Below are 18,874 nucleotides of genomic sequence, written 5' to 3' on the forward strand. Positions count from 1 at the left end.
AAGGGTGAGCAGCAGCAAAATTTATTGTGAAGAACGAAAAGAACAAAGCTTCCACAGCGTGGAAGTGAAGCCGAGCGGGTTGCCACTGCCGGCTTGGGTGGTCAGCTTTTATTCCCTTATTTGGCCATGCCCACATCCTGCTGATTGGTCCATTTTACAGAGTGCTGATTGGTCCATTTTAGAGTGCTGATTGGTGCATTTACAATCCTTTAGCTAGACACAGAGCGCTGATTGGTGCATTTACAATCCTTTAGTTAGACACAAACGTTCTCCATGTCCCCACCCGACCCAGAAGCTCAGCTGGCTTCACCTCTTACCAAGAGGCGGAGCTTGCTGTGAACCGAGATCATGCCACTGCACTCCAGCCTGGGTGACAGAGTGACTCCATCTCAAAAAAAAAAAAAAAAAAGACTTAAAAAATAACTTTATTGTTTTAAATGACTACCAAGATGTACTGAAGTTGCCTTTGTGACATAATAATGCTTTCGTTGATGATTTTGTCCTCAATTTGGAATTTGGAACCCTTTTTTTTTTCGCTCTACACCTTCAGAGAAACTTCTCTAGTTAAAAAAAAAACTATAGAAATGATCCCTAAAAGTACAGTCTTGGAACCCAACTTTTAAATTTGATTGATTCCTATGGGAAGAGATAGGACACTTTAGAAGAAATGTGTGATATACATTTATAATATACCCCAGGAATAGGTTGTAGTGAAAAACAGAGGCTGCCTGTGTCTGTACCTGAGAGTTTTGGGAGAGAAATGTGGAGGAGGAAAGTGAACTAAACTAGCTAGCTTTCCTCACTTTGTAAATTACCCTTCTGTGACAGCTTCCCACAATAATTTTAGTAACTACTAACTTTTATTGACTACCTACTCTGAGTGAGATACTATTCTAAGTGCATGTGTTTTCTTGTTTAATCTTTACAACAGCCTATTCAGCAAATACTACTATTTTCTTTTTTTTCTTTTTTTGAGACACGGTCTCACTTTGTCGCCCAGGCTGGAGTGCTGTAGCACAAAAACAGCTCACTGCAGCCTCCACCTCCTGGGCTCAAGTGGTTCTCCCACCTCAGTCTCCTGAGTAGCTGGGACTACAGGCATGTGCCACCATGCCTGGCTAATTTTTGTATTTTTTGTAGAGACGGGGTTTCGCCATGTTGCCCAGGCAGGTCTCGAATTCCTGAGCTCAAGCGATCCGCCTGCCTCAGCCTCCCAAAGTGTTGGGATTACAGGTGTGAGCCACTGCACCTGGCCAAATACTACCATTTTCTCCCTTACACAAATGAAGAAACCAAGATTAAACATGGTTAAGTAAAAGTTTATGAAACTAGTAAGTGGGGTGGGGCTGGGACTTAAACTGGAACCCAGAAGGTCAACTGCTATATATCAGGTCCCTTGACAGTTATTTAAATATGATGTCACTGACACAAAATAGGTTTTGGATTTGGGTTTTGTATCAGTTAGGGTTCTCCAGAGTAACTGAACACATAGGGATACACACACACACGCTCAGATTTATTTTAAGGAATTGACTAACCCAGTTGTGCAAACTGGTAAGTCTGGAATCTGCAGAGCAGGCCAGCTTGCCAGAAATTCAGGGAAGAGTTAGTGTTGCCATCTTAAATTCAAAATCTGCCCTCTGGAAACTCAGGTAGGGCTTCTATATTTCAGTCTTGAGGCAGAATGGATTTTTTTTCCAGGAAACCTCAGTCTTTGTTCTTAAGGCCTTCAACTTAGTGGATGAAGCCAACCCACATTATGAAGGGTAATTTGCTTTACTCAGAGTCTACTGATTTAAATATTCATCACATCTAAAACAATATCTTCAGCCAGGCGCTGTGGCTCATGCCTGTAATCCCAGCACTTTGGGAGGCCAAGGCAGGTGTATCACGAGGTCAAGAGATCCAGACCATCCTGGCCAACGGGGTGAAGCCCCGTCTCTACTAAAAATACAAAAATTAGCTGGGCGTGGTGGTGTGCGCCTGTAGTCCCAGCTACTCAGGAGGCTGAGGCACGAGAATCTCTTGAATCTGGAAGGCAGAGGTTGCAATGAGCCAAGATCACGCCATTGCACTCCAGCCTGGCGACAGAGCGAGACTCCACCTCAAAACAAACAAACAAACAACAACAACAACAACAACAACAAAAAACAAATGGGCTGGGCTTGGTGGCTAACGCCTGTAATCCCAGCACTTTGGGAGGCCAAGGTGGGCAGATCACGAGGTCAATAGATCGAGACCATCCTGGCCAACATGGTGAAACCCCGTCTCTACTAAAAATGCAAAAAAAAAAAAAAAAAAAAATTAGCCGGATATGATGGCACACGCCTGTAGACCCAGCTACTCGGGAGGCTGAGGCAGGAGAATTGCTTGAATCCAGGAGGTGGAAGTTGCAATGAGCTGAGATCATGCCACTGTACCCCAGCCTGGCGACAGAGCGAGACTCCGTCTCAAAAAAACAAAAACCAAACAAACAAAAAAACAGTATATTCCCAGCAACGTCTAGACTAGTGTTTGACCAAATGACTGGGCACCCTAGCCTGGCCATGTTGACGCATAAAATTAGCCATCACGGATTTCATTTTTCTTCTTGGAAGAGAAAGGGGAGGATGAATCCTCAAATGTGATTCACTCAAGACTGATAATAACCCCAAGATGAGCCTGCCGCAAGTGAAAAACCAGTCCTCGTGGGTTGGCAATCCTTTAGCCACAGCCATGCAAGTGTAGCATTGGCCAGAAGAGGGCACTGCCTCCTACTTGTATGACTATGTACGTGGAAACCAATAGGATGGATGAGATTTGGACGCTACCTTCAATTAATTACCTTTTTTTTTTTTTTTTTTGAGATGGAATTTCACTCTTGTCGCCCAGGCTGGAGTGCAATGACGCAATCTTGGCTCACTGTAACCTCTGCCTCCCAGGTTCAAGCAATTATCCTGCTTCAGCTTCCCGAGTAGCTGGAATTACAGGCATGCACCACCATGCTCAGCTAATTTTGTATTTTAGCTTGGACGGGGTTTCTCCATGTTAGTTAGGCTGGTCTCAAACTCCCGACCGCAGTTGATCCACCTGCCTCGGCCTAATTATTATTTTTTACAGCCTCTGATTTAGCTTAGCACAACCTTTGATAGAATAAACGCCTGTGAAATTTTAGTATCACTGTGGGACCAAAGCACCTCATTGGCAATACTTAACATTTATGTTCAATAATGCAAGAAGGGCAGGGCACAGTGGCTCACACCTGTAATCCATGCACTTTGAGAGGCCAAGATGGGAGGATTGCTGGAGCCCAGGAGTTCGAGACCAGCCTGAGCAACATAGTGAGACCCCATCTTTTAAAAAAAGTTAAACATAATAATAAGAAGACATGGAATGATTTTATCCTTTGGCTTTCCTAGTGTGCTATATCTGGTCCAACAAGGCAGAGCCCAGTTTTTCCAGATCAGGCAAACACAGGCTGATGCTGGGGGAAGGAGGAAGTTGGGGTATTTAGAGATTGAGAGAAGAAACTGGGAGGAACCGTAGACCTCCAGATAGCTGAGGAATCTTGTAACAAAATAGAGAGGACAGGTTTAGAAGGTTGCACTTTGTGTCGTGATTTGAGAGAATAATACTGCAGGCCCCTCTGGCAAAACAACGCTGCCTACCACAGCAGTTCATCTAATCTGTGGATTCTTAATTGGAGGTGGAAATTCACATAAGTATAGTTATTCTTTAGTTCTCATTAATCATTAAAATCTCCCTCCTCCTCTGCTTCTGTTTTAATGACAGCCTACATTTGTGCAGTGCGAGTCTTTGTGGAAGGTTGTCCCATCCCACAAGGAACAGAGCAGGTACTAATTATTTCCAATTTACAGTTGAGGAGACACAGAGGGTAGGTGGTTTGCTTTGGCTTCCCTGTAAGCCAACCCTGGGAGGGGACCAGAAGCCTGGGGCCTGATTTTAGCCTTGTGTTCTTTCTCCTATCAAAAACATGTTCCTAACTCTCATACACTGCGATTTCTGGTGTCCACCAACTGACTGTATGCCTACACTGTGACACAGAAGTTCTACTTTTAGGAATCTGGCCAACAGAAATGCATGCACACGAGCACCAAAAGACAGGTACAAGATAGTTCATAATTTGTAATAGCCCAAACTGAAGAAAACCTCATATTCCATCCACATAGAATGGATAAATACATGGTATATTTATATAATGGAATGCCATATAGTAATGAGAATAACAAGATCTATGTGCAATGTGAATAAATTCTACAAATACATTATATGTAAAGTTCAAAAGCAGGCAAAATTAATATAAAGTTTTAGAATTTACACTTTGGGAGGCCGAGGTGGGTGGATCACCTGAGGTCAGGAGTTCAAGACCAGCCTGGCCAACATGGCAAAACCCCATCTCTACTAACAATACAAAAATTAGCCGGACATGGTGGCATGTGCCAATAGTCCTAGCTACTCGGGAGGCTGAGGCAGGAGAATCGCTTGAATCCAGGAGGCAGAGGTTGCAGTGAGCCGAGATCATGCCACTGCACTCCAGCCTGGGCGACAGAGCAAGACTTCATCTCGAAAAAAAAAAAAAATGTTTAGAATGTAGGTGAGTGTTTATAACCCACAGGACTAGTAATTGGGAGGGGAATGAGGGTGTTGGCTAGGGTGCCACTAGTGTTCTACTTCTTGGCTTACGTAATGAGTTCAGTTTGTAAAAATTCACGAAGCTGTACACTGACGAGGTGTGCTCTTTGATGCATATATGTTACACTTCAATCAAAAGTTGTTTTAAATCCTCATTTGTTTACACAAATTACTTTTACATGAGCCGACTTTAATACTACCAAAACTTAGCTCATCCCTGCTTAAAGGTGCAGCAGGATTATTTACTGTTATGCTCTGACAGAGAGCACACCAGCATTCCCCGAAGACTTTCTGAAGGGCTGTGAGAGCAGCTCAACATCTGCCATTGCATTTTGAGTGCAAGAATACATTTCAGGAGAGCTGCCACACAGGAAGTTCATCCTCTGCCTTTAATACTACAAACATATGCTCTTTCTGTGTGTCCAGAAAGTAAGGAAGAAGACAGTTTCTAAGTGGGCAGGCCAGATGCAGCAAACATCTCACACAAATGGCAAAGCTCAGAACTCACTACAGTCTCGACCTCCTGTGCTCTTGAATAGCTGGGACTACGGGTGCATGCCACCATACCTGGCTAAGTTGTAAACTTTTTTGTAGACACAAGGTCGCACTATGTTGCCCAGGCTGGTCTTGAACTCCTGGGCTCAAGCAGTCCTTCCATGGCGGCCGCCCAAAGTGTTGGGATTACAGGTGTGAGCCATCGCACCTGGCCCATATCCCACTTTTAACAGCCAATGGCACTAGTACTGTTTTCAGGAAAAGCAAGAAAGCCAACTCCTGCATCCTAACGGTGCAGATGGCACCTCCAGAGAAGACAGAGATGAGAAACGGAGCAGCAAACTAAAGCTGCTCAAAACTCCATGGCAGGCCGCAGTGAAGTCATAAATGGAACCAGATTTCCTGTTTCCCCAAGTACACCTGCTTCTCATTAGCTCTTACTGCTTTTTGCAGGACCAGCAGGCTTGAAAATATTAAAGGACAAAAGTACAACATATTCCTTCAGGGGTTGGCTGTCTCTGTTCATGGCTACACACCACACATACACATAAAAAAACACACATACACACACATATACACACATGTGCACACACACACCCATACACACATATACACACACGCACACATGCACATATATGTACACATTCACACACACGCACACACGCATGCACACATACACACATAATACACACACATACATATATACACAAAACATACACACATACACACACATACACACTGCTGGCTTGGACTGCTACTGCCACTTGAGCTCCTTGTATCCTCTATCTCACTGATTCTCTCCCATCCCACAAACAAAAGAGTAAAAATCCTGAAAACATTGCTAGAAATCCACTTGCACACTTTCTCCAGCTAGATTGCTTTCGGAGGAGTTGATGCTCTTCCTCCCAGCGGACAGAGGGACACAGGATATGTGTCTGTAATTTTTGCACCTCTCCATGATGGGGCAGGGGGCAGTTTTCAGAACTCTGGCAGGCTGTGCCACAGGTGTGTCTTCAACCACAAGTGCAGGATCATAGTGTGGGAACTGAGGCAGGCTGCTGTTCTGCCAGAGTCTAAAGGAGTCCTGGGGGCAGCAGAGATACCTTGGGGTCTGCTTGCTTAATTGGGGCCCAACATCAGGAATTTTCTGCAGTGGCAATACTCAAAGCCAGGTAGATGGCACAAAGACATATACAAAGGTGTTCATTATAGCATTGTCATCAAAGAGAAAAAGAGAAACAACGAAAACATCCAGCAACAGGAAGTGTTAAATTATATATAATCAGCTGGGTGCGGTGGCTCACGCCTGTAATCCCAGCACCTTAGGAGGCTGAGGCAGGTGGATCACTTGAGGTCAGGAGTTCAAGACCAACCTGGCCAACATGGTAAAACCCCGTCTCTACTAAAATACAAAAATTAGCTGGGCATGGTGGCATGCGCCTGTAGTCCCAACTACTCCGGAGGCTGAGGCAGGAGGAGAATCACTTGAACCCGTGAGGTGGAGGTTGCAGTGAGCTGAGATCACACCACTGAACTCCAGCTTGGGCAACAGAGTGAGATTCTGTCTCAAAAAAAAAAAATTATATATAATCATATACCATGGATTATCACACAGCCATGAAAAGAAATGAGGCAGCTCTATATTAACCACCATGGAAAGAAGTCTATGCTATGTTGTTAATGATAAAAGCAAGTTGGAGAAAACTACATATAGCATGATCCCACGTATGGATTAAAACAATTTGTATGCACACACAGGCACACACTATTTCACATGTTAGACTTGATAAGCTGATAGAAAAACATCTAGGAAGAAGGAGGAGGAGGAGGGGGAGGAGGAGGGGGAGAAAGGTCTTGAAGGATATACACTAAACTATTATCAGGTTATTTCTGAGCAAGGGAGTGGAAGTGGGGGTCAGTGAGGGGAACTTTCCCATTTTGCCATATTTATTTCTATGTTATTTAGGATGCACCAATAGTGCTTCCCCATAAAAACTATGGGGATGGAGTATGGAGGAGGCATGGAGGCACATTTGATGGGGATGTTAGCACAGCCAGAGGCTTCTGGGAGTCAGGGCCAAGGGCTGGAAAGCAGACTGCAAGCTGGGGGAGAGGATCTAAGCTCCTGACTATGCACCGCATGTCCTTTTCTTATTTTGTTTTCCCTTTCCTGGGTCTCTTTCCAAACCCAGGCAGCTAGAGAAGAACCCCTCCCTAGGAAAACTCAGAAAGGATGGCTTGGCTTGGCCCCAGGCCTTAAGAAGAAACCTCTTCTTTCCCTTAGTGCCCATTTCCTTATTTGTTTGTTTGTTTGTTTTGAGATACTCACAGACTGAGTACAGTGATGCAATCATGGGCCACTGCCGCCTCGACCTCCTGGGCTCAAGTGATCCTCCCACCTCAGTCTCCTGAGTAGCTGGCACTACAGGCACGCAGTGAGACCCTGTCTCTACAAAAAATAAAAAATTAGCCAGGTGAGGTGGTACGTGGTAACGTGTTGTGCCACTATATTACAATAGTTATGATGTCACTAGGCAACATAGTGAGACCTCAAACTCCTGATGCAAGTGATCCTCCTTCCTCAGCCTCCTGAAACGTTGGGATTACAGGCATATGTCACCTTGCCCAGCCTTCCTTGAGGTTCTCTTCCTGTGCCTTTTGCTATCAGAGCAAAAGATCTCCAGGAGCTGAGGAAAAGAGGCTACAATAATTTGGCTGACTTCCAGTGGAGACCACTTGTTTTCTACCCAGACTCCTCCTTAGAATTGCCTGGGGAGCTTTTAAAGAATACGTAAGCCTCACGCTCAGTCATGCATCACTTACAAGAGACAGGGATGTGTTTTGAGAAATGCATTGTTAGGTGATTTTGTCATTAGATGAACATCACAGAGTTTATTTACACAAACTTAGATGATATAGCCTACTACACAGCTAGGATACACTATAAAGCCTATTCTTGCTCCTAAGCTATAAACCTATACGGCATGTTACTGTACTGAACACTGTAGGCTATCCTAACACAATGGTATTTGTGTATCTAAACACATCTAAACATAGAAAAGGTAATGTGTCATGCTACTACATTACAATAACTATGACGACACTATGCAATAGGAATTTTTCAGCTCCATTATAATCTTATGGGACAACCATCATATATGTAGTTCACTGTTAACCGAGATGTCATTTATGCTGCTTAGTGTATAGACATATACACTGAAGTATAGAATACATGTTTTGTTATTTTAGCAAATATCCAATGCTGGATAAATCGAATGTTTCTTTTATTCTGGAATGAGTGTAAATTGGTTAAGAACCCTTTGAAAAGCAATTTGACAATACCAAAGTCTAAAATGTTTTTTAATTTTTATTTTTGAGATAGGGTCTAGCTCTGTCACTTGGGCTGAAGTACAGTGGCATGATCGCGACTCACTGCAGCCTCGACCTCCCACGGTCAAGTGACCCTCCTAACTCAGCCTCCTGAGTAGCCAGGACTGCAGTCACATGCCATGATACCCTGCTTTTTTTTTTTTTTTTTTTTGTAGGGATGGGGTTTCACTATGTTGGGCCAGGCTGGTCTTGAACTGCTGGTCTCAAGCGATCCTTCCACCTCAACCTCCCAAAGTGCTGGGATTATAGGCATGAGCCCCCTTGCCCAGCCAAAAATATTTTCATACCATTTTGCTCAGCAATAAAACTTCTGGGAATTTTTCCTAAGGAAATATTTTTTAAAGAAAATATATGTGACAGTTGCTCTCATTATGATTCCTTTTATAATTGCTAAAAATTGGAAACAAATTAAACCTTCAACAAATGGCAGGTGCTCACTACATTGGACATTTTGCAGCAATTAAAACTGTAATGGAAATTGGTAATAATATGTAAAATATACTGATAATGAACTGGTAACCTTTTTTTTTTTTTGGACTTAAGTGCTTTTGTGCTTTTATGAAAGTTCATTTCAAAGGAAAGAATAGGCCGGGCGCGGTGGCTCACGCCTGTAATCCCAGCACTTCGGGAGGCTGAGGTGGGCGGATCACCAAGTCAGGAGTTTGAAATCAGCCTGGCCAACATAGTGAAATCCTGTCTCTACTAAAAATACAAAAATTAGTTGGGCATGGTGGCTTGTGCCTGTAGTCCCAGCTACTCAGGAGGCAGAGGCAGGAGAATTGCTTGAAACCAGGAGGCAGAGGTTGCAGCGAGCCGAGATTGAGCCACTGCACTCCAGCTTGGGTGACAGAACGAGATTCTGTATCCAAAAAAAAATAATAATAAGCATGCTTAGACTTCATCCCAGTCTAATAATCTAATTAAGTCAAAACTCAGGGAGTAGGGGCTGGTCATTGGTATTTATTATTCATTTATTTATTTTGTATTTTATTTTTTTGAGATGGAGTCTCACTCTGTTGCCCAGGCTGGCGTGCAATGGCATGATCTCAGCACATTGCAACCTCCGCCTCCCAGGTTCAAGCAATTCTCATGCCTCAGCCTCCAGAGTAGCTGGGATTACAGGTGCCCACCACCATGCCAGGCTAATTTATTTTGTATTTTTAGTAGAGATGGGGTTTTACCATGTTGGCCAGCTGGTCTCGAACTCCTGACCTCAAGTAATCTGCCTGCCTTGGCCTCCTAAAGTGCCGGGATTACAGGCGTGAGCCACCACACCCAGCCCTATTTATTTTGTTTTTTAAAAATTTGTTTTAACACAGCAAAATTTCATCATGAAATGTTGGTAGTTTTTAAAGTTCCCCAGATGATTCTAATCGAAGCCAAGGTTGCGAGACAACCATTAGCCTTGGATCCAAATAAGAACCCCCCCGCCAAGTTCAGCTGTGGCCCAGTCTAGCTTGTTTGGGTGGAGTTCTAAGTGGGGTACTAAATGGTCTCTTTCCCTAGACTTGTCATCTGCACATACCTCTCAAGGAGTAGTGGGGCCAGTGGTGGCCCCAGTAGGAGGCTAATCGTAAATTTGGGATCACGGCTGGAATAGTTATACATCTTACCACAGCCAGCGGCAGGTAGACTCATTAGGAAGTAGGTGTTAAAATAATCTAGGTAAAAGTCAGTGAGGGCTCGACCAGGGTCAGGGCAGCAGAGGAAGGCAGGCGGAGGCAGAACCCGCACCACTGAGCAGCTGAGCAAATCTAGGATCTACAGAGTTGGAACCAAATTCCGGAATGAATCTGGCCTGTTGTGGAGGGGATCCCAGCCCTACAGAGGCCCTGGTTGCCTGCCTGCTAGTGTCTGCACAGTCTTGCAAGAGGGGATAAAAGCAGAAAGCTTAGAGGGTTTGCACTAGGAGATCCTGGCAAGAGATGCTGGTGTCTCTACAGGGCTCTTTAGAAGAAGGTGCTACAGCCAATTTGCTGTTGGACCAAAGGAAACAAACTGAAATTGAATAGGAAAGAGAAGAGTCAGGAGAGCAAAAGAGGTCCATCAGAAAAAATAATGATCCGTTTATGGCCCAACATTCTGTGACCTCAGGGAAGAGTGACACAGGTGATGTGGCACGACTGGTGAGGCAGCAAGGAGCCCCCTGCTCATCAAAGTCCTTCTCCCCCCAGCTCCCTATTGCCTGTAATTCCACTATTGGGTCAATTCTATTTGGATTAATAAGCATCGCTCATTCATTATTGTCATCTTCTAAAACACAGATTCCTGAAAGGACTAACAATTTGATTAGCAACAATTTAGTGGAATTGGTTTATGATGTATTCAGCCAGTGTGAGTGCCTACTCACTAGGAAGTCAGATACAATAGAAACAAGAACTTGTCAAGGTGACTAAGAAGACTCGATTCAATTCAGAAGTATCTACTAGACATTTCCTGGTCACCTGACAAGGTAGGAAAACAGAAAAATGCATGATACTGTCACCTACCTCAAGGAGCTTTTAGCCTTGTTGGGAGGAATTCAAGCACACCAAAGCCACAGACAGAACAAGCAACTGCTTATTAAACTGTTAACATAGTCAAGGGCCAACATGAAGAGCAGAGCTAAATGCCTTCATGTCAAAGAGCCTTTTCAGAAGCTCTCATGATTGAATCGCACTGACCCTTTTCATTAGGGAGCCTGGAAAATAAGCTATTACAACCCCACTGTTATCGAAATATTAACCTGGGTGTAACTTCCTGGTTCTAAGGAACCATAGTTTCTACCCTGCACCAGAGGTCTTGCCTTTGCACTACTGAGAGTCATTAATAAGCGTTTCAGTGTGCGTAGGAGCCCACCTACCTTCTCTCTTTGTCCTCCCAACTCTGGCCATGTGCCACATCTTCTGGGTCGGCTGAGTAGTTTCACATTTACTAATCACCCACAAGACACATGGTTCCTGTCTATCTCAGTCATGCTCACAAGGAACCCTCGTGAGGAAACCTCACAAGCTCCTGTCTCGGGCTGTCACTGGAAGACAGGACTGTAACCATCAAGAAATTGGAAAAAAAGAAGCAAGATTTAGGCAGGGCATGGTGACTTACATGGTGACTAGTGCCTGTAACCCCAGCACTTTGGGAAGCTGAGGCAGGAAGGATTGCTTGAGTCTAGAAGTTCGAGACCAGCCTGGGCAACACAGCATGAACCCATCTCTACCAAAAAAAAAAAAAAAAAAGAAAGAAAGAAAGAAGAAGCAGCAGAAGAAGCAGAAAAAGAAACAGAAGAAGAAGCAGAAGAAGAAGTGGAAGAAGAAGCAGAAGCAGAAGAAAGGAAAGAAGTATGGGCCAGGTGTGATGGCTCATGTCTGTAGTCCCAGCACTTTGAGAGGCCAAGGCAGGTATATTGCTTAAGCCTAGGAGTTTGAAACCAGTCTGGGCAACATGGTGAAACCCCATCTTTACAAAAATTACAAAAATTAGCCAGGTATGGTGGTGTGCTCCTGTAGTCCTCGCTACTCTGGAGGCTGAGGTGAGAGGATCACTTGAACCTGGAAGGTGGTGGCTGCAGTGAGCCATAGTCAACCACTACACCCCAGCCTGGGCACAGAATGAGACCTTGTGTCAAAAAATACAAAACAAAAAAACAAAAAAAGAACTATAAGTCACAAGGGTGTATCTATTTATAAAAAATTGTTGAATTGTATACTTAGGACTTGTGCATTTCTATATATATAAATTTTACCTTTAAAAATGTGAGCAGGCCAGGCACGATGGCTCATGCCTGTAGTCCCAGCGCTTTGGTAGGCCAAGGCAGGCGGATCACCTGAGGTCAGGAGTTTGAGACCAGCCTAGCCAACATGGTGAAACCCCATCTCTACTAAAAATACAAAAAATTAGCAGGGTGTGGTGGCAGGCACCTGCAGTCCTAGCTACTCGGGAAGCTGAGGCAGGAGAATTGCTTGAACCCAGGAGGCAGGAGTTGTGGTGAGCCAAGATCACACCATTGCACTCCAGCCTGGGCGACAAGAGCGAGACTTTGTCTCAAAAAAAAAAAAAAAAAAAAAAAAAAAAAAAAAAAAAAAGGTTAGCAAATTGAACTCTGGTTAGGTTTACTTTTAGCAGTGCTATGGACTAGCAATTCTGAAACTACATTCTGTGTATTCTTGAGCTTAAGTCTAAGGGGAACCAGATTTTTCACTGTTGGGGAAAGAAGTTACAAATATGGAAAGTTTATTGCATTGGAACTGGAGTTAGTCAGTAGGAATTCATATTTTCTAATATACATCTATGTCTCTATAGCTATTTCTGTGTGTATATATGTGTGTGTATAATCTATTGCCTAATCCTGTCTGCTGACAGGGCCTACAAGCAATGACACACCAATAGGAATGAGCATGTAAGCACCCAGGTCTTGGTTTCTAAATATCATGCTTCACTAAAGGAACCAGGGATCTTTGAGAAATGGTTTATTCCAAAGCTGGAGCAGGAAAAGCTGGAGAGGATTAGCCTGAAACATCTTGTGCCAAAATGTAAGGAAGTGCTCCAAGAAAAATGGGATGTTGTAAGGACTCAGAAGCCAATTTGGAGAGACTCCTAACTGGCCGAATCTGAAACAATTTAAGTATCAAAATAAATAATATTTGCAATGGGCCTTATCCCATTGAATAAAATAAGAATCCATACAGATATAAATAAATAAATGCACTTTTTTAAATGGGAGGGGAAATCTCTCTTTTTAAATTTTCTTTTTTTTTTTTTTTGAGACAGGGTCTCATTCTGTTGCCCAGGTTGGAGTGCAGTGGCACAATCATAGCTCACTGCAGCATTGGTCTCCTGGGCTCAAGCATTCCTCCCACCTTAGCCTCCCGAATAGCTGGGACTACAGGCATGTACCATCATGCTTGGCTAATTTTTGTTTTAAATTATTTGTAGAGACAGGGTCTCACTATGTTGCCCGGGCTGGTCTCAACCTCTTGAACTCAAGTGATCCTCTTGCCTTGGCCTCTCAAGGTGCTAGAATTACAGGTGTGAGCCGCGATGCCTGGCGGAAATCTCTTCATTACAGTAGAATGCCAACTAATAAATATAGAAGGAATGATGAAGGGAGAAAATCATCAATGAATGCTAAAACTGGTGAGTACATGTTTGATAAGAAATAGGATAATTATACAGTTGCAAAGTATGCTGCCACAAATTACTTATTTGTTACAAAGGAAAAATAATAACTCCACAGTAGCAGACACCACTTTAATCAAGTCATCAAACTTTACGTCACTATATTGGCATAAACCAATATCCAATATCCAATATCATGTGCCTTCCAGTAAGATGCTTGGAGAAGGAAAATAAACAGACCTGGCAACAAAATGCTGTTGTGTGATCTTGGACACAGGAAAAACAAGTAAAAGCCTTGTTAGGGCAATGGATGAGATAGATAGTAGTACTGTATTAACACTTAATTTCCTGATTGTGTTAACTGTACCATGTAAGAAAATGTAAGGGAATATAAGAGAGTGTCTTTGTTCTTGGAAAATGCACACTGAAGGCCAAAGTGGGAGGATTGTCTAAGGCCAGGAGTTTGAGACCAGCTTGGGCAATATAATGAGACCCCATTTCTGGAAAAAATATGTAAAACTTTACCAGGCACGGTGGCAAGTTCCTGTAGTTCCAGCTACTTGGGAGGCAGAGGCAGGAGGGTCACTTGAGCCCAGGAGTTTGAGGTTACAGTAAGCTAGGATTGTGTTACTACACTCCAGCCTGTGGGACAGAGTGAGACCCTGTCCCAGCACCCCCCCATTTTTTTTTTTAGAGACAGGGTCTCTACAAAACAATAGAAGGAATTCCTATAATCCTTTATCCAGAGTCACTGATGGTTTGCATTTTTGTCTTTTTTGTCCCAGCACTTTGGGAGGCTGAGGAGGGTGGGTCACGAGGTCAGATGATCGAGACCATCCTGGCTAACACGGTGAAACCCCATCTCTACTAAAAATACAAAAAATTAGCCGGGTGTGGTGGCACCTGCCTGTAATCCCAGCTACTCGGGAGGCTGAGGCAGGAGAATCACCCGAACCCAGGAAGCAGAGGTTGCAGTGAGCCGAGATTGTGCCACTGCACTCCAGCCTGGGCGACAGAGTGAGACTCCATCTCAAAAAAAAAGAAAAAAAAAAGCACACTGAAGTTTTCAAGTTACTCTTTCTTTTTTTTGAGACAGGTCTCGCTCTGTTGCCCAGGCTGGAGTATAGTGGCACGATCATGGCTCACTCTGCAACGCAACCTCAACCTCCTGGGCCTAAGTGATCCTCCCACCTCAGCCTCCTGAATAGCTGGGACCACAGGCACATGCCACCACGTCCAGCTAACTTTTTTATTTTTGGTGGAGACAGGGGTCTCCCTATGTTGCCCAGGCTGGTCTCAAACTCATGACCTCAAGTAATCCTCCTGCCTTGGCCTCCCAAAGTGCTGGAATTACAGCCATGAGCCACTGTGCTCAACCAACAATTTACTCTTAAATGGTTCAGTGAGCGCTATATATACATATATATATATCACACATACATATTTATGGATAGAGAATGTTAAGACAAAAATGGAAACCATCAGTGACTCTGGATAAAGGATTGTAGGAATTCTCTCCATTGTTCTTGTAATTTTTCTGCAACATTGAAATTATATCAGATTAAAAGGCCCTCCTCCAACAAAGCAAACAAACCTATGAGTGTGGCCAGGAATCAGGCAACACTTTGGCAAGAGCAACCGGGAGGCCTGTGTTTCCTGCTGGGGCCAGAGCCAGCCCTAAATACGTCCACCCAGGGCCTGCAGGAGGGCATGAATAGCGACCCTGTAGGGTAGGCCTGGTTGGCAAGAGCATGTATTATGCAAATTCTGTCAACAACTAGACCACAAGCTGGGTTGCAGTTCCTGGCAGAACTCATTATGTCCTTAGAGCAAAGAGGCCTTACAGCTGTTTCGTGTTAGATGATTCACAGACAACGTGCAGCAAACCGAAGAATCATTGGTGAATGTGTGAATTGCATTTGCATTTCATCTCTTTTCATAAAAATTATTGTTTAAGTTAAGTCTGCTTTTGTTACAGCTCACTAATAAATGGAATGTATTTGCATTTTTGCAAGGAGGCCTGAGTTTTTAACACCTAATCATCTTTACCAAAGAGCAAGGATCGGCTAAAGTTTTCCCATTTAGTAAGAGTAGTAATTAAGACATACACCTTCCCTAAGCAATTCCTTTTCAAAGAGCAGCACACATTTAAAGATAATTCATTAATGTCTCTTCTGAGGCTGTTTATCCAGTTTTGTCATGGCTCTAGAGCACAGGAATCTCTTTTTCTCCTCCATCTCTTTTTTAGCCAGTCTCTGAGAATCTCTGAGTTGCTAAGTATTATTTATTTCTTCCATTTTACCCCCAGGAGCTTAGCCATTTTTGATTTTTTGGCTTCGTTTTTTGAGCAACTTGAATGTCCCACACATCAAAGGCCAATTAGCTAAAAGACAGGCTTCTTCACACAACCCCTAGTTGATATTAACCTGTCTTTTTCTCAAAGCAACAGGAAACCAGGTGGCCAGCTCTAAAACCAATCCCACCACATAACGTTTTTCCTAACCTCTGACTTACACCTCCGGGTTATGCCTGGTTAACCTTCTTGTTTTCCTCCTGGAGCCAAGAGTGAGCTGCTGAGGAGTGAAACAGACAAAGATTCACGTTCCTCTCTGGCCGCCTATGGGGAGCAGTTTCCAAACTCCCATCCCGGATCACGCAGGGGCGGGGCAGTGCTAGCCTGGGGAGCACCTGGCCGACATGACTGAAGAGGCCCTGCCCCAGAAAGGCCTGAAAAACACTCGTTAAAGCTAGGGCTGAGTCATCTGGGTGTGGAGGCTGTCGGGTCACATTCTTGAAACATAACAGGCAAACAGGACAGGCAGAGAACATCTAGACTGTGGATTCTGTAAAGCTTTTTCAAGGCCGGTTCACAGAAGCATTCCCTACTCTGTGAGCGTGAAATATAAAGGTGAATGCAGCCCCAGTGCCAGCACATAAGGCCAGTCAGTACTATACAGGGTCAGCTTAGCCCTGGGCTGACCCTTAAGATCAGGAAAAAGTTATGGGGCAGTGACTTCTCAGCAAGTCTTTTCCAAGTTTCTGGTGTCTTCGAATTCCTAGCTGAACAGAATTTATCAAAGCAGAGGGTAGCTGTTTATACCCCAGTTTACCCAGGCAAAGAGAAATGCTTTGGAATTGAGATATTTTCAGGGCATGAGTGGTTTAGAGCTCTGAAACTGGAAGATGAAAATCCAGGTTATTAGAGATCAGCAGCACCTGAGAGGCAGGCTTCCTGGCACCTGAAGACTCACAGACAAGCCTTGGTAGCCTGGCTTGTTTTCCTTGCAGCTCAAAACCATTTCTTTGAGGTCATGATCTGAAAGGGGACACTGGGCCCTGAGACCTAAATTCTGGTCCCTATGAGTAAATGCTTCTGACAGATCAAGTTGGGGAGCTTCCACTGAAAAACACTGAGACTAACACCCTGGTGTGACAGCCACACCTGTCTCCAAAGTGTACACACCGCCCCACCAGGACATCACCAACCTGACATTTAATTAGCAATGAGACACTTGTTTTCACTCCTGTGGTCAAAGAATGGGGAAATAGATGCTTTCTGTCTCCTTGCCTTTGGTTATTTTTCTCCTACTTCCTGAGCTGGGCTGGGAGCAACAGAAAAGAGAAGGAAGGAGAAACCCAGCAAGGCAAGAGCAGCTCCTTCCCTTCTTTGACACATTTATGTTCTGCTCCTATAGTGGTGGAAGCAGGAAGTAGGGTGACTGGCCTGCTCCACTCACATTCTGATCATTTTCTCTACAAGGCAAGGATGGCTAGCACCTCCAGTTGTGTGGAATGTTTCTATCAGGGGCCTGTGTACGGTATCATTGACATCTGGAATGTCTCATTCAAGCAATGAGGGCCACGTGTGGTTGTGGATGGTGAGATAAAAATTCATCTTTGCCTCTGGAAAAACAGTCAGAAGGCATGCCTTCCTGAAGGCAGGCATATCCTCTCTAAATCCAGCATATTGTATAGCATTATGGAATAGAGCAGAAAAGAAACCTAACATTTGGCTGGGGGCTGGCTAACTGTACTGGACATTTTAGCTATCTTCTCAATCCGCCACCAACTCTGAGGCAGATGGCCTTGTACCCGTTTTACAGACAAGGCAACTGGGGCTGTGGATTTGGCAAGGCGCTAGTTGCAGGACCTCAGGTAACTGGCAGAGTTAGGATGTGAACCTAGGTTGCTATCTACTCATCAAGCCTGTGTATTCTCCATGGGACCAGGCATGCTGTGCTTGACTTTTCCACTGGTTCGACATTCAGGTCATTTGTTCATCCCTGGTCACCTACCACTTCTTCAGTTTTCCATGATTTCTTGAAGACTGCCAGGAGTGATTGTGAGGTCACTGGTGATTTGAATTTCATCTTTTTAATACATTTGATTTGAATTTTATATTTAAATATACTTGGATTTGATTTAAAATTTTTTTTTAACTATAATTAAAAACAGCCTAGGTATGGTGGCTCATGCCTATAATCCCAACACTTTGGGAGGCTGAGGTGGGAGGATCACTTGAGCCCAGGAGTTCAGGACCAGCCTGAGCAATGTAGGGAGTCCCTATCTCTATTATTTTTATTATTTTATTATTTTTATTTTTTAAAACTAGAGATGGGGGTCTCACTGTATTGGCCAGGCTGGTCTCAAACTCTTGGGCTCGTGTGATCCTCCTGCCTCAGCCTCCCGAAGTGCTGGGATTATAGGAGTAAGCCACTGCACCCAGCCTCCATTAAAAAATTTTTTTTTTTCTTTAACCTGGTGGTTCATGCCTGTAATCCGAGTACTTGGGGAGGCCAAGGTGGGTGGATCACTTGAGGTCAGGAGTTCAAGACCAGCCTGGCCAACATGGTGAAATTCCTCTCTACTAAAAGAAAAAAAAAATACAAAAATTAGCCAGGCATGGTGGCAGACACCTGTAATCCCAGCTACCTGGGAGGCTGAAGCAGGAGAATCACTTGAACCTGGGAGGCTTAAGAGACTCTGTCTCAAAAAAATAAAACAAAAATGAAAATAAAAACATTTAAAAACCTATAATTGAAAACACAATGTGTTGCTGTGCTACGTACCAAATTATAATAATGCTGGCACATAACTTTTGCTGGCAGTCTTTTGAGCAAATCTTGGATTGAAGCTTTCTGGGCCCTTCCTTCTTTCCTCCCTGCCTCTCTCTCTGTCCCTCTCTCTTTCACTGACTCTTTCAGCTAACAGGACATTGAAGTATAATTAATCTACAGCAGAATGCACAATTCTTAAGTGTATA

The 18,874-nt window shown here is 43.9% G+C and overlaps 1 pseudogene; it reads right to left on the minus strand.

Annotated features, from left to right (window-relative positions):
- Positions 1-520: 520 nt before the first annotated feature.
- LOC115930744 (uncharacterized) lies at positions 521-607 on the minus strand (annotated as a pseudogene).
- Positions 608-18,874: the final 18,267 nt, after the last annotated feature.

Source organism: Gorilla gorilla, chromosome 15, assembly GCF_029281585.2.
Source record: "Gorilla gorilla gorilla isolate KB3781 chromosome 15, NHGRI_mGorGor1-v2.1_pri, whole genome shotgun sequence".
Lineage (NCBI taxonomy): Eukaryota > Metazoa > Chordata > Mammalia > Primates > Hominidae > Gorilla > Gorilla gorilla.